The sequence below is a fragment of the Macaca thibetana genome, chromosome 3 (genome assembly GCF_024542745.1).
Source record: "Macaca thibetana thibetana isolate TM-01 chromosome 3, ASM2454274v1, whole genome shotgun sequence".
In the NCBI taxonomy this organism is placed as follows: Eukaryota; Metazoa; Chordata; class Mammalia; order Primates; family Cercopithecidae; genus Macaca; species Macaca thibetana.
The window spans coordinates 135401905-135428100 of NC_065580.1; the positions used below are offsets into that span (position 1 = coordinate 135401905).

The 26196-nt window shown below is 43.0% G+C and overlaps 1 long non-coding RNA gene across 1 annotated transcript in view; it reads right to left on the reverse strand.

Moving 5' to 3' along the window:
• Positions 1-945: 945 nt before the first annotated feature.
• Positions 946-26196, reverse strand: part of LOC126950437 (uncharacterized) — a 72675-nt gene continuing 47424 nt past the window's right edge. The window contains exon 3 of the long non-coding RNA XR_007724173.1: positions 946-996. This is a non-coding gene — a long non-coding RNA (uncharacterized LOC126950437). The remainder of the gene's footprint in view (positions 997-26196) is intronic.

Genomic DNA, 26196 nt, shown 5'->3' on the forward strand with positions numbered 1-26196 from the left:
AGGCTGTTGATGTGCCCAAAGAGGTCTGCTGTCTAGCTTCAGGGAGCATGTGGGGAGGAACTAACATGTCACACTGACTCTCAGCTAATTAAAGACGGAGGGCCTACTTTAGAATGAAGCCCTTGTATGTGTCTCTGAAGGTCCCGCACACTCAACACCGGTTACGCCTGTGGCCAGGTGGGTTCAAATTCTAGTTCTATGCCTCGTTTCCCATGCAATAGCCACTCTCACTTGTTATTTAACCTTGGAGAGGAGGGAACATTATTTAAGATTCATTCTTTTACCCCTTTATAAAACATGATATGCTCATGGCCAGGCAGGTGACTCACGCCTGTAATCCCAGCACTTTGGGAGGCTGAGGCGAGCAGATTGTTTGAGCCAGAAGTTCCAGAGGAGTCTGGGCAATTAGAAGAAACCCTGTCTCTACAAAAAAAAATACAAAAGAAATTTAGCTAGGCATGGTAGTACGTGCCTGTAGTCCCAGCTACTCCAGAGGCTGAGGTGGGAGGATAGCTTGAGTCCAGAAGGTTGAGGCTGCAGTGAGCCAGAAGCATGCCACTGCACACCAGCCTGGGTGGCAAAGCAAGACCTTGTCGATGACATAAAAAAATAAATAATAAACAAAACATTGTATGCTCATGGTAGGATAATGGAGGTAAAACATGTTATGTTCTACCACTAGTTGATCAGAAAAATAAAAGCAATGAGAGCCATGTTATGCATCAGATGGCTTCACAACCATATATATGTGAATACATATTCACAACCATCTGATTCATAAGGTGGGTCTTATTGCTTTAATTTTTCCCATTGACTAGTAAGATGTCTCACCTTGTCCTCTGGAGGATTCTCTTCTCCTTGAATTGTCCAAAGATGCCGGGACACACACGGTGCAAAATGGTACAACTGGACTTCTGTGCTGAAGAGGAATTGATGCTGGAGTCTCTGTCTCATCTACTACTGTCCTTGCATGCACATGTCAGGGCTGGCGGTACCCTGCAAGATTCCACAAAGAAGACGGTGTGATGGTCGGGAGACTATCATCTCCACCACTTGCCGCCGAAGTTGCTGACCAACTGCCGCAGCTTCACCAGGAAGACAGATCCTATCCTCTCGGACAGATCTTGGCAAAGGGCGCTAAACGTGGATGCTCACAGTCACAGGCTCCACCGCCCATCTCTCCAGCTCCCTCCCACTGCCGTCCTCAGGGTGCCTGCGACTCCAGAGTGCTGGATGCAGGCTGGTCCTGCAGACCCAGGACCAATGTCTGTCTTTTATCCCCAGGGATTCGGTGCTGGTGGTCCTAGAATTCTTCCTTCTCAAGCCTCAAAACCAAACTACTGGATTAAATTCTCTTTCCTTGCTGGGCGCGGTGGCTCAGGCCTGTAATCCCAGCACTTTGGGAAGCGGAGGTGGGTGGATCACGAAGTCAGGAGTTCAAGACCAGCCTGGCCAAGATGGTGAAATCCTGTCTCTACTAAAGACACAAAAATTAGCCGGGCGCAGTGGCTGGTGCCTGTAATCCCAGCTACTTGAGAGTCTGACACAGGAGAACTGCTTGAACCTGGGGGCGGAGGCTGCATTGAGCCACAATTACACCACTGCAGTCCAGCCTGGGCAATAGAGTTAGACTCCATCTCAAAAAAATAAAAATAAATAAATTCTCTTTCCTCAGTGGTTCCCCCCACATCCTTTTCAGAAGAAAGTCCCCTTCAGGAAGTCAGAGGAAATCTTTCTAAAGGAAAATCCTAGAATGAAGCTAAGATGCTCACAGCATTCTTTGCAGCAAAAAGAGGGAAGGCAATTTGCTGACATGTCATTCTAGAAGACAGCAGAAAAGACCCCACACATTTCATCTCCGTTGGTCAGAGTATACCTGACCCCACCCAAGAATAACCAGTCTTCTCTTCAGTGTCCTCCTCCTCTTTCCTAAACATCGTATGTAGGACTGTCTTCCAATGCCCTATTTATCCTACCCCCAAATACACATTTTTCTGTGTTTTTGTTTTTGTTTTTGTTTGAGATAGAGTCTTGCTCTCATCACCCAGGCTGGAGTGCAGTGGTATGATCTCAGCTCACTGCAACCTCCACATCCCAGGCTCAAGCGATTCTCCAGCCTCAGCCTCCTGAGTAGCTGGATTACAAGCACCTACCAGCACACCCGGCTAATTCTTTTGCATTTTTAGTAGAAACGGGGTTTCACCATGTTGGCCAGGATGGTCTCGAACTCCTGACCTCAGGTGATCCGCCCATCTCAGCCTCCCAAAGTGCTGGGATTACAGGCATGAGCCACCGTGCCCGGAAACATTTTTCTGTTTTTATAACATACTAACATTTCTAAAATTCAGATGTATGTGCTTAATTGATCCATACATTCTTTAAAATTATTACATTTTTAAATAACTATGCTACTAATGTTACATATCATAATGTTTTAAATCAATATATTATTATAGTTAGAGGAACTTCTCAAGCCTCAAAGTATCCAATAAATACTTTTCAGTAGGTAAATTAAATGTTTCTTTATTTTTGTGTCACTAAATTGAGATTCTCCAGCCCACATATAGCTTGTATCCCATTTTTTCACCATTATGTCATAAGTATACATTATCGTTAAATATTCTTCAAAGTCATTATGGCAAAGGTATTGATCAAAATAAACAAACAAACATATTGATATGGCTTAATAAGTCACCCACTTTTCTCTTGTTGGACTGTAAAATTGCTTTTTTTCCCAAGAAAATATATATGCTATGAGAATTCTTATATATAGATCTTCATCTGTGTCTTTGATTATTTCCTTTACATAAGTTCCTAGAAGGGCAATTCCTGTCAAATATTATGAACATTTTAAAGACTATTGGTTGACATTGCCAAAATACTGTCCAAAGACCTTCTATTTATTTGTAAGGACATAACATTACATTCTTATTTCTCTACAACTATGCTAGCTTTTCTTTTATTATCATAAAAAAATAAATTCACAACCGGGTACAGGGGCTCACACCTGTAACCGCATCATTTTGGGAGGCAGAGGCACGCGGATCGCTTGAGCCGGAGTTTGAGGCCAGCCTGGGCAACTCCATCTCTACAAAACATACAAAAAAAATTAGCCAGGCATGCACCTGCAGTCCCAGCTACTTGGGAGGGAGGCTGAGACGGGAGGATTGCTTAAGCCTGGGAGGTCAAGGTTGCAGTGAGCCATGATCATGCCACTACACTCCAGCCTCGGTGACAGAGTGAGTGAGGTGTTGTCTAAAAAAATAAATAAATAAAAATTAAAAATTAAAAAAAAGTTTGCTAACAAAAAACTACCCCATTTTAACCTACATCTAAACTTCAGTTATTAAGAAGATTGAGAATATTTACATACTATTTTCTATGTTTCCTTTTTTTTGTTTGTTTTTGAGACAGTCTCACTCTGTCACCCAGGGTAGAGTGCAGTGGCATGATCTCAGCTCACTGCAACCTCTGCCTCCTAAGTTCAAGCGATTCTCATGCCTCAGCCTCCCAAGTAGCTGGGATTACAGGCCCCCACCACCACGCCTGGCTAATTTTTGTAGTTTTAGTAGAGACGGGGTTTCACTGTGTTGGCCAGGCTGGTCTTGAATTCCTGACCTCAAGTGATCTACCCACCTTGGCCTCCCAAAGTGCTGGGATTACAGGCATGAGCCACCACACCTGACCTGCGTTTCCTCTGTTGTATGTTGTCAACTCTTGCCTTTTCTCTACTTACCTAATGATGCCCTAGTGCTTTTCTTACCGGTGTGTACAAATATAGAGAAGCCCTACCACAGTCATAGATGAACAGAAGACCGATGAATTTTATCTCCCACTGCAGGGCGGCCCCTAGGACACAGAGCCTTTGATGTCTGTCTCCCTAGCAGCCAGCCCAATAAATGTTAAATGAATGAATGAATGAGGAGTGATCACAGCAGCTTTTGGATGTCATGCTTGTGGCAAGTCTGTGTCAGTTTATTTGCCTTTGAATATTTTTAAGGATACAGACGTAGAATCTTCGGAATCTTTCTTGCAGTTTCTTACACTGCTTTGAAACCATGGAGGTCTTCCGCATCCAAGGGGTTGTTAAATGTGCGGTTCTATTTTCTGCCCTTTCTCCCGCTGTTCGCTGTTCTACGCGACGTTTTATTTCTTGTGTTCTTAATGGAAGCAAAGCAGCTGGACGGGACCCACCAATGACTCTTTTGAACCAAACGCCTGGGTAAACAGTCCCCGTCACCAGGGAGCGCACCTAAGGAGGTGACTCGTTGCACTGCACGTTTTCCTATATCTGCTGCCAGTTGGCCTTCTAGAGAGAATAATTTTTAACACCAGGCTGAACTCCCTCTGCCAGGAAGTGTGTTATAAACACCAGTACTCTCCTCCCAGTATGGGGCTTCCTACTAAATTGGTTAATTTTCCTCTCCCTGTCTGAGAAGGAGGCTGAAAAAGAGCTTTATTTACAAAGGTTAAACATGCATTAATTGGATTGCTGGCATTTAAGCCCCAAGCCCTCTCTCCGTCTCCTTTGTCCCTCTCATCCATACCCGGAGAAATGCCTCCAAGAAATGCCAAGGGAAGGTTTCATTTTAATAAAGCAGAGATGAGGAAGGTCCCTTTGGAGACTTAAGTTACAGCTCTGAGCCACCACCAATGAATGAATTAAATCACAAAATGTCCCCAGCCACTGCATTATTGAACAGAGGAAATGCGAGAAGTCTCTGGACGCAGGAGAAGGCGGAATTCGCCACATACATGGTCTGTTTTCCAAGAAGTGCTGTTTCCCATACTGAGATCAAGGCTGTTGTCAGACGCACACTCATGGTCTGACCATCTGAAAGCAGTCACGAGGTCACACGTTGACAGAGAGAGAGAACGCAGGCAACAAATAGAGCACCAGATTCATCCCAAGGTTGGCCACTGTCTAGCTTGTAACAAGGGACATGTTATTCCTTCACCAGACCTAAGTTCTCTCCCATCTCTGACACCCCTCTGTCCCTCTTTTCTTTCTAGGTTAATCATGGTGACAGGAACATGATATCGGCAAAGGAAAGACATGGGATAAATCCAGAGATATGCACACTGACAGAGTTTCCTCTGTGAGATTACTAGGTTGACTCAAAAGTCTAAATTTCTTGATTGGTAGGTTTTTTTTTTTTAAACTTTTATTTTAGTTTCAAGGGCATGTGTGCAGAATTGTTATACAAATAAGTTTGTGTCATGGGGTTTTGTTGTACAGATTATTTTATGACCCAGATACTAAGCCTAGTACCCATTTGTTATTTTTTCTGCTCCTTTCCTTCCTCTTACCCTCTACTCTCCACCCATACATAGGCCCCCGTGTCTGTTGTTTCCCTCTTTGTGTCCATATGTTCTCATCATTAAGCTCCCACCTATAAGTGAGAACATGTGGTATTTGGTTTTCTGGTCCTGCATTACTTTGCTAAGGATAACGGCCTCCAGCTCCATCCATGTTTCAGCAAAGGGCATAATCTTGTTCCTTTTCATGACTGCATAGTATTCCATGGTGTATAGGCACCACATTTTCTTTATCCAGCCTATCATTGATGGACATTCAGGTTGCTTCCATGTCTTGGCTATTCCGAATGGTACTGCAATGAACATACTTGTGCATGTGTCTTTAAGATAGAACGACATATTCCTTTGGCTCTATACCCACCAACGGGATTGCTGGGTCAAACAGTAGTTTTGTTTTCAGCTGTTTGAGGAATTGCCACACTGCTTTCCACAATGGTTGAACCAATTTACACTTTCACTAACAGCATATGAGCATTCCCTTTTCTCCACAATCTGGCCAGCATTTGTTACTTTTTGGCTTTTTAATAATAGCCATTCTGGGGCCAGGCATGGTGGCTCATGCCTGTAATCCCAGCACTTCGGGAGGCCAAGGAGGGAAGATTACTTGAGATCAGGAGTTTGAGACCAGCCTGGCCAACATGGTGAAAACCCGTCTCTACTAAAAATACAAAAATTAGCCAGGCATGGTGGCAGGTGCCTGTAACCCCAGCTACTCAGGAGGCTGAGGCAGGAGAATCGCTTGAACCCAAGAAATTGGAGTTTGTAGTAAGCCAAGATCATACCACTGTATTCCAGCCTGGGCAACAGAGCTAGACTCTGTCTCAAAATAATAATAATAATAATAATAATAGTAATAGCCATTCTGACTGGTGTGAGATGGTATCTTGTGGTTTTAATCTGCGTTTCTCTAATGATCAGTTAGTTTTTGTAGAGACAGGGGTAGGAGTTGATGGAGGTGGGGGTTAGGTCTCACTACATTGCCCAGGCTGGTCTCGAACTCCTGGCATCAAGCAGTCCTCTCACTTCAGCCTCCCAAAGTGCTGGGATTACAGGTGTGACCCACCACACCTGGCCACTCCAAGAGTTTTTGATGCAATAGGTCTGAGGTAGGGTCTGATAATTTATATTTCTAACAAGTTCCCAGGTGATGCTGATGCTACTGGCCAGGAAAAAAACTTGGAAATTGACTCTACTGACTCATCTAAGGTGCCTTTGAGTCTTCCTTATAATATCCAATTAGCACAAGCTCATCAATGTAAAGGACTAATATAAAGGTCTGTGGCCAGGCGTGGTGGCTCACACCTGTAATCCCAGCACTTTGGGAGGCCTAGGTGGGTGGATCACCTGGGGTCAAAAGTTTGAGACCAGCCTGGCCAACATGGCAAAACCTTGTCTACTAAAAATACAAAAATTAGCTATGCGTGGTGGTATCTGCTTGTAATGCCAGCTATCAGGAGGTTGAGGGAGGAGAATTACTTGAACTCAGGGGGCAGAAGTTGCAGTGAGCTGAGATTGCATCGCTGCCCTAAAGCCTGGATCACAAGAGTGAGACTCCATCTCAAAAATAAATAAATAAAAATAACTAGATAAGTAAAGTTCCGTGGTACCTCAAGATGATGAGGATCTCTCCAGACTGTTACGTCAGCGATCAGAAAAGTCAATATACATCTGAGATAAAACCGTGAGGCTATACTGCTGCCCTTGTCATGCAAAAGCAATCAACTTATTTTTACTGATAAGGATAGAAAAAAAAAGTTCTGTAGATCCACATCTCTATAACAGGTATTGAGGTTATTTATGAATGTGTTCTAGAAAAGCCACTATATCTGAAAGACTATCTTAAATTAGAATTTCCACTTCATTACATTTATGATAAACCACAGCCACTCTCCAAGATCTGTCCACCTTCTACACGGACCAAACAGGATAATTCAATGGGGATGTGCTAGAATCATCATCCTGGGGCTTTCAAGTCTTTTAGGGTGGCATTAATCTCTGCCCTTCCCCCAGGAGTACAACATTCCTTGGAGTTACTATCCAGGAAGGAAGGGGAGTGCTGAGGATCGTCACTTGTTTCTGTCATAAGAACCTCCACTCCATGGGTCAGAAAACCAATGTGGGAATTCTCCAGTTACTAAGTCCAGTTTACACTGCAATATCAAAGTAATGAAATAAATCACATTAAATGATTAGCCCCAGTTATTCACTCCCTTTGCACAGAATGTCATAACTGCTTCCTCGTCATGACCTAGTGTTAGACAAACTGTACTCTCCCACTTCATGAACTTGAACTTAATAACAAAAAGGAAAACAACCCAATACAAAATAGGCAAAAAAACTTCTGCAGACATTTCACAGAAGAAGATGATATTAGTGACCAATAAGTTCAGGGAAAAGTGTTCAACACTGTGGTTTTTTTTTGTTTTTTTGGGGTTTTTTTGTTTTTTTGTTTTTTGTTTTGTTTTGTTTTGTTGTTTTAGAGACAGAGTCTTGCTCTGTAACCCAGGCTGAAGTGCAGTGGTGGGATCTCAGCTCATGCAATCTTTGCCTCCTGGGTTCAAGCGATTCTTGTGTCTCAGCCTCCCGAGTAGCTGGGATTATAGGCGCCTGCCACCACACCTGGATAATTTTTGTATTTTTAGTAGAGACAGGGTTTCACCATGGTTGATAGGCTGGTTTTGAACTCCTGACCTCTAGTGAGCCACTCATCTTGGCCTCCCAATCGGCTGGGTTTATAGGTGTGAGTCACCGTGCCTGATCTGTTCAACATTTTTTAAAACCACAATAAGATATCATTATACACCCATTAGAATGGCAAAAATGATACAGACTAGCAACAGTAAATATTGACGAGAATGTGGAGAAACTAGACCTTACCGATGAGGGTGTAAAATGGTGCAACCAGTTTGGAAAACAGGTATTCTTTTGTAAAGTTAAAAATCCATATATCTCATGATCCAGTAATCCCTTTCTTAGGTATTTACCCCAAATAAATAAAAGTATAAGACCACTAAAACCTCTTTACAAGAATGTTCATAGCAGTTTTTAAATATAATAATCAAAATTGAGGACAACACAGGTTATGTTATCGTGGCAAAAAGAAACACACGTAGGCTCTGTGAATTCCCTTTCCTTTCAGGATAGTCAACACGGATATTCATTAGCAGGAAAATCATTATGAAAATTGTGCTCATTCATATATTATTTAGCAATAAAAAAGAACAAATCACTGCTACATATTGAGGACAAGCTGAGATCATGCCACTACACCTCAGCCTCCCAAGTAGCTGGGATTACAGGCACGCGCCACCACGCCTGGCTAATTTTGTATTTTTAGTAGCGAAGGGGTTTCTCCATGTTGATCAGGATGGTCTTGAACTCCTGACCTCAGGTGATCTGCCCACCTGGAATATATCCTTTCCTTCCAGGATAGTCAAGACAAATGTTCACTAGTAGAAAAATTATTATGAAAATTGTGCTTATTCACGTATTATTTAGCAATAAAAAAGAACAAATGACCGCTACATATAACTACATAGAGGAATATTAACATTATGTTGAAAAATAGAAGCAGTAGAGAGAAGATTGTATTCCGCATGATGGTATGAGTATAGGAGGTTTGAGAAGTGGCAAAACTAGTCTATGATGAGGAGAGTCACAGCAAGAGTTGCCTCTGAGGGTTGGAAATTGACTTCAAGGATGACACAAAGGAATTTGCTGGAGTGATGTTACCATCCTTATATCTTATATATTGAGTATTAGTTAAACCTGCTTATACAATGGCAAAATTCATTAAATTGTAAGTTTAATATTTGTGTATTTCACTCTACATAAATTTTAACCTGAATTTAAAAAATACAAAAGTAAAACAGATTCAACATGGGATAAAGACAAGGCCATGACTGTCTCATTTGTTGGCTTTGCATACATTAGACAAAAGAGATTCTCCCTAGGAAGATTTAACCCAGTGGGCACATGGTTTAGCTATGAGTAAGAGCAGTCTGTCTGTGCAAATTAGCAAAAGTTATCTCTTCCTCCAGGTGATGGCTGAGCACAGCTTGGATTTTAGCTTCCACTCACCCCCTCATCCCAGTGCCCTTATGTAGGATACACAAGGACACATGTATATGACAGCTCTGGGTAAGAGTTCTAAATGCATGTCAACACTCATTCGTAGTTTTTGCTAAGAGGGCTCAGAGCACTTTGCCAATTCACAGTGGTCATCTGGTTGCGTTGGCATAGGACTAGCTGCAGATGATGGACAGCTTTTCTTTCTTTTTTTTTGTTTTTGTTTTTGTTTTTGAGATGGAGTTTCGCTCTTGTTGCCCAGGCTGGATTGCAACGGTGCGATCTCGGCTCACCACAACCTCCGCCTCCCGAGTTCAAGCGATTCTCCTGCCTCAGCCTCCCAAGTAGCTGGGATTACAGGCATCCACCACCACACCTGGCTAATTTTTGTGTTTTTAGTAGAGATGAGGTTTCACCATGTTGCCCAGGTTGGTCTCGAACTCCTGACCTGAAGTGATCCCCCACCTCAGTCTCATAAAGTGGTGGGATTACAGGTGTGAACCACCGTGCCCGGCTGGGCAGTTGATTTTTGCTTCTGTCCTACAACATCATGAAACTACTTAATTGGCCATCTGCAGATCTCCTCATGGAGTTGCCCTATTTTCTGGAAAAGTGAGTTTTTAAAAATCCACATGTTAGCAAGTATCTTCCTTGGCTGGGCCTCAATTTCTTCATGTAGATGAATTTCTTTCTCAATGCAGTGAGTGAAGAAAAGAATTTCTCCCTGCTTATCTTTTGATCAAACTTCAATGAATCAAAAATTTCTCTCTCAAACTCAATCTTGAATAGACTCAATTCTTATTTACAGTATTCATTCATCTCAAATATATAATAATACAAGCTTCCTAATTTTAGGAAAAAGAAAACATCAAAGCAGCAAAATAAACAAAATTTTAAAATCATCCTTTACCCCTCTATACCAAATTAACTACTGTTAATTATTTTGTGTAGTTTTCTTTCAGGTACTTAAAGCTTTTTTAGGCCAAGCACAGTGGCTCAGACCTGTAATCCCAGCATTTTAGGAGGCCAAGGTGGGTGGATTTCTTGAGTCCAGGAGTTCAAGACCAGCCTGCGCAACATCACAAGACCCCATTTATACAAAACCTAAAAACATTAGCTGGCCACGGTGACACATGACTGTAGTCCCAGCTACTCAGGAGGCTGAGGTTGGAGGATCCCTTGAGCCCAGGAGGTCAAGGTTGCAGTGACCCATGATCACGCCACTGTACTCCAGCCTGGGTGATAGAGCGAGAACCTGTCTCTAAAAAATACATAAAAATAACAACTAAAAAAAAGAAATGTTTCTTATTGGTTCCCTCTATAAAAATTGTTTTGATTCTTTTTAATTTCTAATTAATATATTGTGAATATCTTCATTGTCTATAAATATTCTGTAAATCATTATTTTAGTGACTTTACATTTCTAACCATGTAATATTATAACTTATTTAATGAGTTCTGTATTAGTGGATATTCAGTGGTGTTCATTTTCAGGTAGCATTAATAATGCTGCAATGCATAGTCTTATAATAAAGTTTTCACATATTGCTTTAATTATGTCCTTAGGAACAAAACTTAGAAATGGAATTCTGGATCAACATTTACGCATAGATATATTTATTGTCATTATTTTGAGTTAACATATCTTTCTGTCACACAAGCTGAAGTGCTGTGAGCTGGGACTACAGGTCTGCAAACCACACCCAACGAATTTTTAATTTTTTTTTTAGAAATGGGGTCTCACTATGTTTCCCAGGCTGGTCTCAAACTCCTAGCCTCAAGTGATCCTCCCACTAGACTCCAAAACTGCAAGGATTATAGTCATAAGCCCCCATGGCTAACCAACATTTATGTACATTTTTCAGACTTTTAAAATACACTATGAAATCATCAGCCAGAAAAGTTGGGGCAATATGCACTCCCACCATTGTATTAGACTGTACAGTCACATGGATACCTCACCATCATGGATATTACCATGTATATTTAAAAGTCTTTCCCAAATCAATAGAAGAAAAAAGCGTATCACTACCTTACTTTGCATTCTTTTGATTACCAGTAAGTGGAACATTTTTTTTTCTTATGTTTATTTCAGAGTTTTGTTTTGTTAAGAGTAATTTTGTTACATTTATTCTCTATTTTGCATTATCCTCCTTTTTAATAAACAATTCAATTCCCTAAGCTGCTATAAAAGACTTTACTTTTTCCTTGTAAGGAAAGTTTTATTTTCATATTCTTAATTAAAGAAGAGAGTTCAGTAGCAAGATATAAATCAGTTTGGTCCTTACAGGCAAACTGCACTCATTATGTGCATTTTCACTTTATAAGAATTAGACGGTAAATATCTGATGTAGCCTACAGGAAGGAGGGCCAGCACTAACCTTCTGTCTCAAGCAAACCTGGCTCACACATCTTCCCTCAGAGGCTGGGTGCGGTGGCTCACACCTGTAATCCCAGCACTTTGGGAGGCTGAGACAGGTGGATCACCTGAGGTCAGGAGTTCAAGACCAGCCTGGTCAACATGGTGAAACCCCACCTCTACTAAAAATACAAAACTTAGCCAGATGTGGTGGCGCATGCCTGTAATCCCAGCTATTCAGGAGGCTGAGGCACGAGAATTCCTTGAACCTAGGAGGTGAAGGTTGCAGTGAGCTGAGATGGCGCTACTTCCCTCCTGGGAAACAGAGCAAGGCTCTGTCTCAAAAAAAAAAAAAAAAAAAAAAAATTACTCTTCCACAAATCCCTAGTGACCTCGTAATTGTCAAATTCCAACTTCTCTTCCTAACTTCTTTCACCCCTCTGCAGAAATTTCTCTGCACTTTTTCTTAAATCGAGATAGAGAGGGTCTCACTTTATCACTCAGGCTAGAGTGCAATGATGTGATCATAGCTCACTGCAGTCTTAAACTCCTGGGCTCAAGTGATTTTCCTGCCTCGGCCTCCCAAGTAGCTGCGACTACAGGTTTGCACCACCATGCAAAAAAAACTGGTAGAGTTGGGGTCTCACTATCTTGCCCAGGCTGGTCTCAAACTCCGAGGCTCAAGCAATCCTCTCTCCTCAGCCTACCAAAGTGCTGGCGTCCCAGGTATGAGCCACCATTCCTGGCCCTCTCCTTTTTTTTTTGAGACAGAGTTTCACTCTTTTTGCCCCTGTTGAAGTGCAGTGGCACGATCTCGGCTCACTGCAACCTCCTCCTCCCGGGTCCAAGTGACTCTCCTGTCTCAGCCTCCCGAGTAGCTGGGATTACAGGCATGCGCCACCACGTCTGGCTAATTTTGTACTTTTAGTAGAGACGGGGTTTCTCCATGTTGTTCAGGCTGGTCTCGAACTCCCGACCTCAGGTGATCCGCCCGCCTTGGCCTCCCAATCTCCATTGCCTCCCAATCTCCGCTGTTTTTGATCACATTTCCTTTGCTTGACTTCTCTGAGATTAATCACCCCAGGTTTTCCAGCCATTGCCTCAGTTACTGCTTCTCAGTCTTCTCCACCAGCTCCTCTGTGCATTGATTCCACACTCCTCTCCTCCTTGGCTTGGCGCCTGCAATAGTTTTCTAGGGCTGCTGGAACAAAAAAAGTACCATGAACCAGGTGACTTAAAGCAACAGACATGTGTTGTCTCACAGGTCCGGAGGCTAGAAGTTTAAAATTAAAGTTTTGGGGCCAGGTGTGGTGGCTCACACCTGTAACCCCAGCACTTTGAGAGGCCGAGGTAGGGGGATCACTGGAGGTTAGGAGTTCAAGAACAGCCTGGTCAACATGGTGAAACCGTGTCTCTACTGAAAATACAAAATGTAGCCGGGTGGGTTGGCAGGTGCCTGTAGTCCCAGCTACTCGGGAGGCTGAGGCAGGAGAAACGCTTGAACCCGGGAGGCGGAAGTTGCAGTGAACTGAGATCGTGCCACTGCACTCCAGCCTGGGTGACAAAGCAAGACTCCATCTCAAAAAGGAAAAAAAAAAAAAAAAATTGCCAGGGCAGTACTCCCTCTGATGGTTCTAGGGAAAAATATTTCCTTGCCTCCTTCTAGATTCTGGTGTTTTCCAGCAATCATTATCATACTTTGCCTGCAGCTGCATCATTCCAGATATATGACTGCCTTCTCCCTGTGTTTTCATGTCAGATTTTTATTTTTAAGAAATTTTTAATAAAGGTGGGGTCTCACTATATTGTCCAGGCTGGCCTCAAACTCCTGACCTCAAGTGATCCTCCTGACTCAGCCTCCCAAAGTCCTGGGATTACAGGCATGAGCCACCTCAGCCAGTCTGCTTATTTTCACAGGGACACCTGTTATATTGGATTAGAGCTAAATAAGTACTAACATATACTAAATATTCCTAAAACTCTCAGATGTAGAGAAACTGACCCAAATTATTTTCAAGTTCATGTAATTTAGGTAAATCTTTGATAAATAAGACTGCTTTAACATCATTAGTTTAGTAAAACAAATTTGTCTTCTGTGTTAAGTGTATTAGGGTGATATAAGTGGAATAAAAGTTTTATGAATGGACTTTTCGTTAATAATTATGTTTTATCATATCTGCCTAAAAACAGTTTCCAAATCTTTTGCTAACTTTCAACCTTAAGGATTTACAAAGTTGTAGAAGATTTGTATAAAATCTTGTAAAGAGAATCTTATCTTGTGTGGTCATAGCTGCCCAGGACTGGGTGAATTTATTACTATTTTGTTTGTTTGTTTATTTGTTTGTTTGTTTGTTTAAGAAATCAGCTTTAGGGCCGGGCACAGTGGCTCACAGTTATAATCCCAGCACTTTGGGAGGCCAAGGTGGGTGGATCACCTGAGGTCGAGAGTTCCAGACCAGCCTGACCAACATGGAGAAATCCCTTCTCTACTAAAAATACAAAATTAGCCAAGCATGGTGGCACATGCCTGTAATCCCAACTACTCGGGAGGCTGAGGCAGGAGAATGGCTTGAACCGGGGAGGTGGATGTTGAGGTGAGCCGAGATCGCGCCGTTGTTTTCCAGCCTGGGCAACAAGAGCAAAACTCCATCTCAAAAAAAAAAAAGAAATCAGCTTTAATATCAATACAGATACAACACAAGATTTCAATTTTCTCTTGGTTAAAATGACACCATTTTCTTCAACTATTGGTCCACCATTAATAACAAATTCTGAGTTTTTATTTACCTTTTGATTAATTCAGAATAAAGATTCTGTCTTATCAAAATAATTTTCTGTGCTTTATGTTAAGTTTATCATGTTCTTGATTATTAAGAGAATTTTGTCTTTTCACTTTTAAAAGAGCTTTTTTCCCTGGCGTGGTGGCTCCCACCTATAAAATAGAGTTAAGATTTTCCCCCTGGCACGGTGGCTGACGTCTATAAAAAAATAACTAAGATTTTTCACAACCATGTTACCTCCTGTAGTTACTTTTGAAATCTTTTATTGTTACTTTGGTTAAATAGGTAGCTAAGGATTGTTTTACAGTGACCTAGGACCCTATTTAGTCAACTGTTCAAACTTTTTGACATTTTTGTCAATTTTGCTTTCCCCAAATAAACTCCTTTTTCTTTTTCTCTTTCTTTCTTTTTTTTTTTTTTTTTTCAGCGTCTCCCTCTGTCGCCCAGGCTGGAGTGCAGTGGCATGATCTCAGCTCTCTGCAACCTCTGCCTCCCTAGTTCAAGTGATTCTCCTGCCTCAGCCTCCTGAGTAGCTGGGATTATAGGCATGCCACCGCACCCGGCAAATTTTTGTATTTTTAGTAGACATAGGGTTTCACTATGTTGGCCAGGCTGGTCTTGAACTCCTGACCTCAGGTGATCCACCGGCCTTAGTTTCCTAAAGTGCTAGGATTACTGTTGTGAGCCACCACGCCCAGCCCAAATCAACTCCTGAATGAAGTATTCTTGATTATGAACAGACTTTGAGATTTTCCGGAAGACCCTGGAAAATCTCAAAGAGTTTTGTTGTTGTTGTTGTTGTTGTTTGTTTTTGTTTTTGTTTTTGAGACGGAGTCTTACTCTGCAACCCAAGCTGGAGTGCAGTGGCATGATCTCGGCTCACTGCAACCTCCGCCTCCCAGGTTCACGCCATTCTCCTGCCTCAGCCTCCCACGTAGCTAGGACTACAGGCGCCCGCCACCACGCCCAGCTAATTTTTTTTTGTATTTTTAGTAGAGACGGGGTTTCACTGTGTTATCTCGATCTCCTGACCCTGTAATCTGCCCACCTCGGCCTCCCAAACTGCTGGGATTACAGGCGTGAGACACCGCGCCCGGCCTTTTTTTTTTTTCATCTTGTAGAAAGATAAATGCTAAAAAATAATTTGGTTCATTTGATGTGCTCCATTGCATGAACAGCATTGTCAAATAAGAAGAGACATTAGGCTGGGCATGGTGGCTCACGCCTGTCATCCCAGCATTGGGAGGCCAAGGCAGGCAGATCACCTGAGGTTGGGAGTTCAAGACCAGCCTGGCCAACATGGAGAAACCCCGTCTCTACAAAAAATACAAAATTAGCCGGGCAAGGTGGCACATGCTTGTAATCCCAGCTACTCGGGAGACTGTGGCAGGAGAATCGCTTGAATCCAGGAGGCAGAGGTTGTGGTGAGCCGAGATCGTGTCATTGCACTCCAGCCTGGGCAACAAGAGTGAGACTTTGTCTCATAAAAAAAAAAAAAAAAAAAAAAAAAGCAGAAGTGACATTTAACCTTCACTGTGTTATATTTATATGTGTAAATATTATTAGTATCAGTATTTCAGAACTGTATACATTTCCTAGGAATTTGTCAATGCCTTCATTTTCCATGATATGTACTGATGCCATTTTGTCTGATATTATACAACAATATAATGTTATCAGTCATGAATCCAGTTATTATTTTAAAACACTGCATGTCACAGAAACAACCAAATTTCCTTGTCTTTCTGTATCTTTTTTTTTTTTTTTTTGAGACGGAGTCTCGCTCTGTCACCCAGGCTGGCGTGCTATCTTGGCTCACTGCAACCTCCGCCGCCCGGGTTCATGCCATTCTCCTGCTCAGCCTCCCGAGTAGCTGGGATTACAGGCGCCTGCCACCACGCCTGGCTAATTTTTTACGTTTTTAGTAGAGACAGGGTTTCACCATGTTAGCCAGGATGGTCTCAATCTCCTGACCTCGTGATCCACCTGCCTCGGCCTCCCAAAGTTCTGGGATCACAGGTATGAGCCACCGTGCCCAGCCCTGTATCATTTTTATAATGAATCCTTATCAGATCTTTAACAATGGCCATTTTAAGTCTTTTGTTTTTTGTTTTTTTTTTTTAACTCTGATTCTTCACCAAAAGCATTTTAAATCAGCTACTGGCCAGAGTACCTCCTGTTCAACAAAAAGCGACTTTCTCAGAGACCTGTGGAAAGGACTATATAAGGTACTCTGGCTTTTTATGGCTTTGTTTAAACAACTTTGAGACAATACCATTGGACTAAGAATTTCTAGAACTCTAGTTGAGAAGCTAATGAGTTCATAAAATGGCTAACGTAAGATCAGGCAGAACAAAAATTAATTAACTAATTATATGGAACTAAAAGAGCTGATGAAGAATGATTACCTTTTTTTTTTTTTTTTTGACAGAGTCTCGCTCTGTCACCCAGGCTGGAGTGCAGTGGCATGACCTCAGCTCACTGCAACCTCCACCTCCCCGACTCAAGTGATTCTCTGGCCTCAGCCTCCTGAGTGGCTGGGACTATAGATGCATGCCACCATGCCCAGCTAATGATGACGATTTTTCGATAGCTTTTGGTTGGAACACGGCTAGTTATTTAATATGTGTATATATATGAAAATTCTTTGTCTTTTCTCTTAAAGCCCTCTAAAATACACAAAAACATAGTAGATTATACTTTTGAGTCAGATAAATGAAACCATTTTCTCCCTGTGTAATCCTTCCAAAATTCAGAAACTCTTACTGAATCATCTTATTTTATTGGCAATATAATTGTTTACATGAGTTCAATAAGAATCTGTCCTTGTATCAGCAAGAATGGAAACATTGGTTATATAACCAAGACTTTGACTGGACTGTTATATTTGAGAACACTGTGCATGACATCAGACGTGATCAGACCATTTTAAGAAATGAAAATTGACATATAAAGCCAAACTTTATAAAGCCCTCTTGGGAAAACAAGCCCGGTACTTGCTTACAAGATTCCCAACCGTGCCCTGTAGGTGAGTAAGGAAGATCACCTCCTGGCAGGCCCAGGGATCTTAGGATATTCGGGGAACCCGAAAAAGAGAAGAATTTACCCAAATTTATAGGTACCGCAGAAGAAGTCTGGTGGTAAATTCTTGGCTTGGTTTCCTACGCCCAAGGGGCTTTTATTTTTATTTATGTATTTATTTATTTATTGAGAGACAGGTTCTTACTCTGTTGCCTAGGCTGGAGTAGAATGGCACAATCATGGCTCACTGCAGCCTCAAACTCCTGGGCTCAAGTGATTCTCCCACCTCAGCCTCCCAAGTAGCTGAGATGAAAGGTGTATGCCAGCTAATTTTTTTTTTTTTTTTTTTACAGATGGGGTCTTTCTATGTTGCCCAGGCTGGTCTCAAACTCCTGGGGTCAAGTAATTCTCCCACTTTGGCCTCTCAAAGTCCTGGGAGATTATAGACATGCATCACTACATCCAGCTAATTTTTGAAATGTTTTTTGGAAACAGGGTCTCACTATGTTGCCCAGGCTGGTCTCAAACTCCTAGGCTCAAGTGACCTACTTGCCTTGGCCTCCCAAAGTTCTGGGATTACAGGCATGAGCCATTGTGTCAAGAGGCTTTTAAAAGTCTAATCTGAGATTTCTTATTAAAAAAACTTTTTTTTTTTTTTTTTGAAACAGAGTCTCACTCAGTTGCTGGAGCTGGAGTGCAATGGCACGATCTTGGCTCACTGCAACCTCCACCTCCTGGGTTCAAGGGGTTCTCTTGCCTCAGCCTCCCAAGTAACTGGGATTACAGGAACCCAAAACTACACCCAGCTAATTTTTTGTATTTTAGTAGAGGCAGGGTTTCACCATGTTGGTCAGGCTGGTCTCGAACTCCTGACCTCGTGATTCTCCCGCCTCAGTCTCCCAGAGTGCTGGGATTACAGGAGTGAGCCACCGCACCTAGCCAAAAAAAAAAGTTTAGCAAAGCAAACTTAAAAAGTTTATGTGGTCAATTACCATTCTTGCTGCCCTTATGTAAATAATCAGACCAAATCTCACGAGACCAGACTTCATGAACCAGGATGCCTTCACTTTGGGTAGTCTACAGGTCACTAGACCTGCGCTTTGCGGGGTATTTGAACCTTGGCATTCTTCCATTGAACACTAATTTTGGCAGGCTGTTCATTTTATAGGCATATGTGCTACACTAACAAAACAAAACAAGCAAACAAAAAAACCATGTGGAAGGGTAGGGTATCAATTGCCTGTGGCTGCTGTTATTAAGGAAAAAATTACTCTGATACTTGTTAGAATGATAAGGAAGACTTTATTCGAGACTATTGCAATATGGATCAGGCTTATCTTTGAATGAGCCTGAATAAGGACAAGCGGGGATTTCTAGCCAAGGAGCCCTACCTTTCCCTGGCACTGGCTACGACCAATAATTATTTTAGAGAGACAGCTTAACAACTACCTGCCCATTACCTGGTGGTCACCTGACGTTCCTGGTTGGGGTCGGGGTGCCCTCTTCTCTTCTGCTCATGTCTGTCTGGCTACCTACTGTAACAAGAATACTGCTAAGTTGGGTTAACAGGAATCTCCCCACCCTTTATATCTAATCACCCTGCATATCTCAAGTTGCCCATCCTCCACCTTTGACATGTGAGTCCTTGGCCTGCCTTGGATCTTCAACCTCAAACATAAATAATGAGCATCTCCAAGGTGGATAGACAGCTAAAGCCAAAGGGAAAAGCACTGTCTTCTAGTTCTAGGGTCACAACTGTAAGGTGGTTTAAAAAGTACTATAATTGGCCGGGCACAGTGGCTCACGCCTGTAATTCCAGTACTTCGGGAGGCCTAGGTGGGCAGATCATGAGGTCAAGAGATTGAGACCATCCTGGCCAACATGGTGAAACCCCATCTCTACTTAAACACAAATCCTGCCAGTCAGTTTAACAAAAATCCCCTACCCTTGATGAATCCTCTTAAAATTTTCCATCCACTGACACTGACACTGTCACTCTGCTCCTTGGCTCAATATCCCCACCTGTCCTTGTTGTATTCAGAGATGCACCTGATCCCTAATGCAACAGTCTTGAATAAAGTCTTCCTTCCCATTTTCACAAGTATCAGAGTAATTTTTTTATTTAATAACAGCAGCCACAGGAAATTAATACACTACCCCTCCATATGGTTTTTTGTTTGCTTGTTTTGTTTTGTTAGTGTGGCACATATGCCCGTAAAAAGAACATCCTGCCAAATTTTGTGTTCAGTGGAACAACACCACAGGCTAAAATATCCCACAAAGAGCAGGTCTAGTGAGGTGTGGACTATCCAATATGGCAAGCCATGGAGATGCACATTTTATCCCCTTTGAAAAGCAACAAATCCAATGTTGTTCAGCCTTGAGTGCCCTTTTAGTAAGAAAAAGTGACTCTGCTGGAAGCATAGATCTAACTGGCATTTCCCAGAAGGCGAAAGGAAAGGCCCACTGGTGCCTGAGGTAAAGTCTCATATGGGCTCCACTCCAGAGTCATAAACTGTAAACCCAGGAACTGTGTTGTAAGAATTTTGTCAGCATTGTAAAGTCTCCTTGTAAAGTTACTTTTGTAGTTCTTGTGTGTTTTTCCATGATAATCAGTCTTAAAACGTTGACATTAACAGAAGGGTTTTTATGCTGTCTTCAGAGACGTTAAGGATATGGGAAGCTGAGAACGTGAAGGAAAAGGAAGCTCTGGGAGTGAACAGGTAAAGCGACCCCTAAGACTGAGACCAGGTCCCTGGGACCTGTGGCCAAAGACAAAAACGAGGCACAAAGGGTGGCTCTGGCTCAAAAGAAGATTTATGAGTCTTCTTTTCAAGAAACAATGAGACTCAATCAAGAAACCTTTTCTTCAATCTCAAACATCAACAGTGAGCATCTCCAAGGTGGGTAGACAGCTAAAGGCGAGGGGAAAACACTGTCTCCCAGTTCTAGGGTCACAACTGTAAGGTGGTTTAGAAAGGACTACAATCTGCTGGGTGCGGTGGCTCACACCTATAATTCCAGCACTTTGGGAGGCCGAAGTGGGCAGATCACTAGGTCAAAAGATCGAGACCAGCCTGGCTAACATGGTGAAAGCCCATCTCTACTAAAAATACAAAAATTAACTGGGCATGGTGGTGCATGCCTGTAGTCCCAGCTACTCGGGAGGCTGAGGAAGGAGAATCGCTTGAACCCGGGAGGCAGAGGTGGCAGTGAGCCGAGATCACGCCACTGCATTCCAGCCTGGAGACAGAGCAAGACTCCGTCTCAAAAAAGAAAAAAGAAGATTACAATCAATACATATAGGTGCTTGCAAAGTGCATAATTCCAAGACAACGTTTTTGATTTTATTTTGTAGTCAACAAAGATGATGGATGGTTATTATGCTAGTATATTAGTGTGTTCTCACACTGCTAATAAAGGCATACCCAAGACTGGGTAATTTATAAAGGAAAGAGGTTTAATGGGCTCATAGTTCTGCCTGGCTGGGGAGGTCTCACAATCATGGTGGAAAGCAAAGGAGAAGCAAAGGCACATCTTACATGGCAGCAGGCAAGAGAGCATGTGCACGGGAACTCCCATTGATAAAACCATCAGACCTCGTGAGACTTATTCACTATCACAAGAACAGTGTGGGGGAAACCACTCCCATGATTCACTTATCTCCACCTGGCCCCATTCTTGACATGTGGGAATCATAACAATTCAAGGTGAGATGTGGATGGGGACACAGCCAAACCATAGCAGCTAGAGAACAAGGTACATGGGATGTGAGAGAAAGAGGAGACCCTGCCTTTACCTGGAGTAACTGAATGCCCAGGTAGGGGACAAGGTCTTAAAGATGATGAGAAGGTGATCTGATTGTGGCAAAATGCAGTTTACATTTCCCTTGCTTCATTATTGTCTTCTCCTGCTCATCCCAATGTGCTGTGAGTGTGTCTTCTAATTAGCATGTCCTAGATTACTGGACTAGGACCTCACTGACAAGTCTCCAAGAGGAGAAGCTGTAAGGCTGATATCCCTGAACTTCTCCTCCCCTTTTGTCTTCCCTGCCCTCCACAGGACTTTCCCAAACAGGTCTCCAAAGGGCAGCACACTGTCAGATGGGTAGTGGGGCTGTCAGAGCTGATAAACCAACATGTATGTATTTACCTGATCCATCCCTCATCTCTGTGAATCAGTTATGATGTCTTTGGCAGAACATAACAGATAAAGCTGACTCAAGCTGCCTTAAACAATAAGGAAATTGGCCGGGTGCCATGGCTCATGCGTGTAATCCCAGCACTTTGGGAGGCCAAGGCAGGCGGAGGGCTTGAGGCCAGGAATTCAAGACCAGCCTAGGCAACACAGCAAGACCGCATCGCTACAAAAACTAAAATAAAATATTAGCTGGACATGGTCGTGTATGCCTGTAGTCCCAGCTACTCAGGAGGCTGAGATGGGAGGATCACCTGAACCCAGGAGTTTGAGGCTGCAGTGAGCTATGATCACACTACTGTACTCCAGTCTGGGTGACAGAGTAAGACTCAGCTTCAAAAAACATACATATATACATAAATGAGGAAATGCATTATCATAGTCAAAAGTAAATTTCAAGGTATGACCAGTGGCTTAATAATGTAATGAAGAACCCAGGTCCCTTCCATCTCTTCTCTCTTCCTTTTTTTTTTTTTGAGACAGAGTTTTACTCTTGGTGCCCAGGCTGGAGTGCAATGGTGCAATCTCTGCTCACTGCAACCTCTGCCTCTCGGGTTCAAGCCATTCTCCTGCCTCAGCCTCCAAAGTAGCTGGGATTACAGGCATGTGCCACCACGCCTGGATAATTTTTTTTGTATTTAGTAGAGATGGGGTTTCATCATGTTGGTCAGACTGGTCTCAAACTCCTGACCTCAGGTGATCCACCCACCTCGACCTCCCAAAGTGATAGGATTAGAGGTGTGAACCACCGCCCCAGCCGGTGTTCACATCTTTCTAAGGCCAGGCAGGACAGACTGGGTGGGGTGGGGTGGAATGGGGTGGAGCCTTCCCATAGAGGCTTCGTACATGAAGCTCCATCCTGGGGCTGGGCATCAGTGAACCCCTGAGAGTTTTTGAAAGCTGCAGTCCAAGGGTTAGCAATGAAAGCCTTGCCAGATGGAAGCCAGATTTGAAAATGAACCCCCTGAGCTAAAGGGATCAGGTAAAGGTCTGTTTATCCCTACACAGCCAGTGAGGTCTGCAGCCAAGTTGATACCATCAAGTGGGGAATAAAGGAAGCACAGGGGAGGCCTTATCAGGACGTTAGTGAAATTTAAATCATGATTTCTGGGCTTCAGGAAAAGGTGCTACCAAACCTGGAGGGTACTTAAGAGAATGAAATAGTGCTTGGCTGGTATTGTGGGACAATGCCAGGGAAATTGACTCTAACTTTTCTGTAGTTCTTTATTTGCTTCTCTGTCTTGGAAAAAAACAAAAACAAAAGTGCCATGTCCTTTTGTCCTACCCCTGATGAATTGTGAGCAAAATAATGGCTACCCTGTTTTCTCTACAAGTAGATGCTTCAGCTGGATCTCTGTTATTGGTGACAGGCTTCTCATTTCAGAAGCAAGTGAGCCACAAAGGTCTGTGGTCTCTGTCTCCTCCACCATGCAGTCAGCGTCCAGTGAGCAAAGCATCCAGCTGTATCCTTTGCCAAAGGCTGGACTCCTCTGGGTCTTGTCCGCATTGTGTCTCTCCTCTTGGTTTACTGAGCTCTCAAATTCTGCATTTATGTCCTATTCCTTGGCATAGGAATATGGGCACTTGTCTCTAGACAGGATGAAAATTTGACATATGTTGACCCACTTTGGTATGCAGTAGCTCACACCTGTAATCCCAGCACTTTGCGAGACCAAGGCGGGTGTATCACTTGAGGTCAGGAGTTCAAGGCCAGCTTGGCCAACATGGTGAAACCCCGTCTCTACTAAAACTAAAAAAAAAAAAAAAAAAATTAGCCCAGCATGGTGGTGTGCTCCTGTAGTCCCAGCTACTTGGGAGGCTGAGGCCGAAGAATCGCTTGAACCTGGGAGGTGGAGGTTGCAGTGAGCCGAGATTATGCCACTGAACTCCAGCCTGGGTGACAGAGCGAGACTCCATCTCAAAAAAAAAAAAAAAAAAAAAAAAAGGATATGCAGGAAGGAAGTCCTAACCAACTTTTGTGACTTCTCTTAATTATTTTTTAAAAAATTAAAAGTTACTAAGATTGTCTAGGCTTGTCTAGGCTGTACAGACAGAGAGGATGCATCCATCAGCCCCTCAGACTTGCCCCTCTTCTGAGATGGTGTTTAGCAGAGATGCTGGAACATGTTTGACTCACTCAGGATGTTGTGTAGAATCAGCCGGATGACACACGCTTTTTTGGTGAATGTTTTGTTCCCTTCTGAAAATAGACACTGGCTTTAAAAAAGCCCCAAAGTCCTTCTTCTTGGTTCCAACCCCATCCGCCACAGTTCCCACCTGCCTCCTTAAGCAGTCATTCTCAGCCTTTAAAAACAGAAACCACGCTGGGAGCCATGGCTCATGCTGTAGTCCCAACACTTCGGGTGGCAGAGGCAGGAGGATGGCTTGAGGCCAGGAGTTTGGGCCCAGCCTGGGGAACACAATAAGACTCCATCTCTGCAAAAAAAAAAAAAAAAGTATTAAAATTTAGCTGGGTATAGTGGTGCGTGCCTGGAGTCCCAGTTACTTGGGAGGCTGAGGCAGGAGGATCACTGGAGCCCAGGAGTTCAAAGCTGAAATGAGCTACGACTGTGCCACTATGCTCCAGCCTGGGGGACAGAGTGAAACCCCCAACTCTAAAAAAGTAATCCAGAAACCAAGAGCATAATGATCAACTCCTGGTTGCAGTAGATCCTTGGGAGGCTAAGGTGGGTGATCACTTGAGGTCAGGAGTTTGAAACTTGCCTGGCCAACATGGTGAAACCCCACTCAACTAAAAATACAAAAATCAGCCAGGCTTGGTGGCGCACACCTGTAATCCCAGCTACTTGGGAGGCTGAGACAGGAGAATCGCTTGAACTGGAGAGGCAGAGGTTGCAGTGAGCCTAGATCATGCCACTGAACTCCAGCCTGGGCAACAGAGTACGACTCCATCTCGAAAATAAATAAATAGATAAATAAATAAATAAATAAATAATTAAAAAAAAAGAGATTCTAATTTTTTCAAGATTAAGTGTTTCAGATACCTTCTTGAATACTAGAGATTAGGGAGGCATCATTGAAAAAATGAGAAAGTATATACTAATTTTTAAAAGTAAACAAGTTTTGGGGGGATAGTCTTTCAAAAGTTATCATATCTTTCATTTGTCCATTTTCAGAGCTGTGTGATTAAGAAAAAGTCGTCATCCCTTGTATGTTGTCCCTATATTTGACATTGCCGGGCACTGGTGTTCCTATACCTGGTAGATTGCACCCCACCCCACCATGCCTGCACTTCTCAACATTTGACTCCAGAGAGAGTAGAAATGCTATGCACCCTCAGTTGCAGGGAAGAACAATATTATGCAACAACTGAGATGAAGCCGCATGCTTGGACAGGATGCATGAAACATTGCGTGTGGTAACAAGCGGTTTGAAAATCTTACATTTAGGACTCCCATCAGGCCCTAGATAAGAAGCCAGCCTATCTACAAGGACCAACAGAGTTGCACCAGGGGACTGTCTACTGAAGCATGCCCACATCATCTGGATCCAGGATCGAAGGGGAACCAGAAGATGGTTATAACCATCCTCAAATCATCCACCAGAGATTAGCAAAGCCAAGAAGCTGAGCTTGTTTGGCACCAATTATGTTATTAACTACAGGGAGGTGGGCACAAGAGCTAAAGCAGAATGTGCCAAGAGGTGGGGCCATATTGATGTTTGAATTGTGCCCCCCTCAAAAAATGTTGTATTGAGATCCCAACTCCCACCAAATTTGAAAATGAACCCCCTGAGCTGAAGGGATTAGGTGAAGGTTTGTTTATTCCTAAGTGACCAGTGAGGTCTACAGCCGAACTGACACCATAAAGTAAAGAATGAAGGAAGCACAGGTGAGGCCATATCAGGATGTTAAGAAGATTTAAATCATGATGTCTGGGCTTCAGGAAAAATACTACCAAACCTGGAGTGTGTTTAGGAGAAGGAAATACTGCTTGGATGGTATCATGGGGCAATGCCAAGAAAATTGACTCTAACTTTTCTGTAGTTCTTTATTCGCTTCTCTGCCTTGCAAATAGATGTCATATCCTTTTGTCCTATCCTTGATGAGCTGTGAGCAAACTGATGGTTATCCTGTTTTCTCTACAAATAGATGCCTCAGCTGGATCTCTGTTACTGATGACAAGCTCCCAGTACCTATGAATGTGACCTTATTTTGAGGTAGAATTTTACAGAAGTAATCGAGATAAAATGAAACCATGCAGTCTGGAGACAGAAAAACACCACATATAGGCTGGGTGCAGTGGCTCACGCCTCTAATCCCAGTGCTTCAGGAGGCTGAGGTGGGAGGATCACTTGAGCCCAGAAGTTCAAGGCTGCAGTGAACCATGATGGTGCCGCTGCACTCTAGCATGGGCAACAGAGCAAGAACCTGTCCCTACTAAAAGGAGAGGAGAGGAGAGGAGAGGAGAGGAGAGGAGAGGAGAGGAGGGA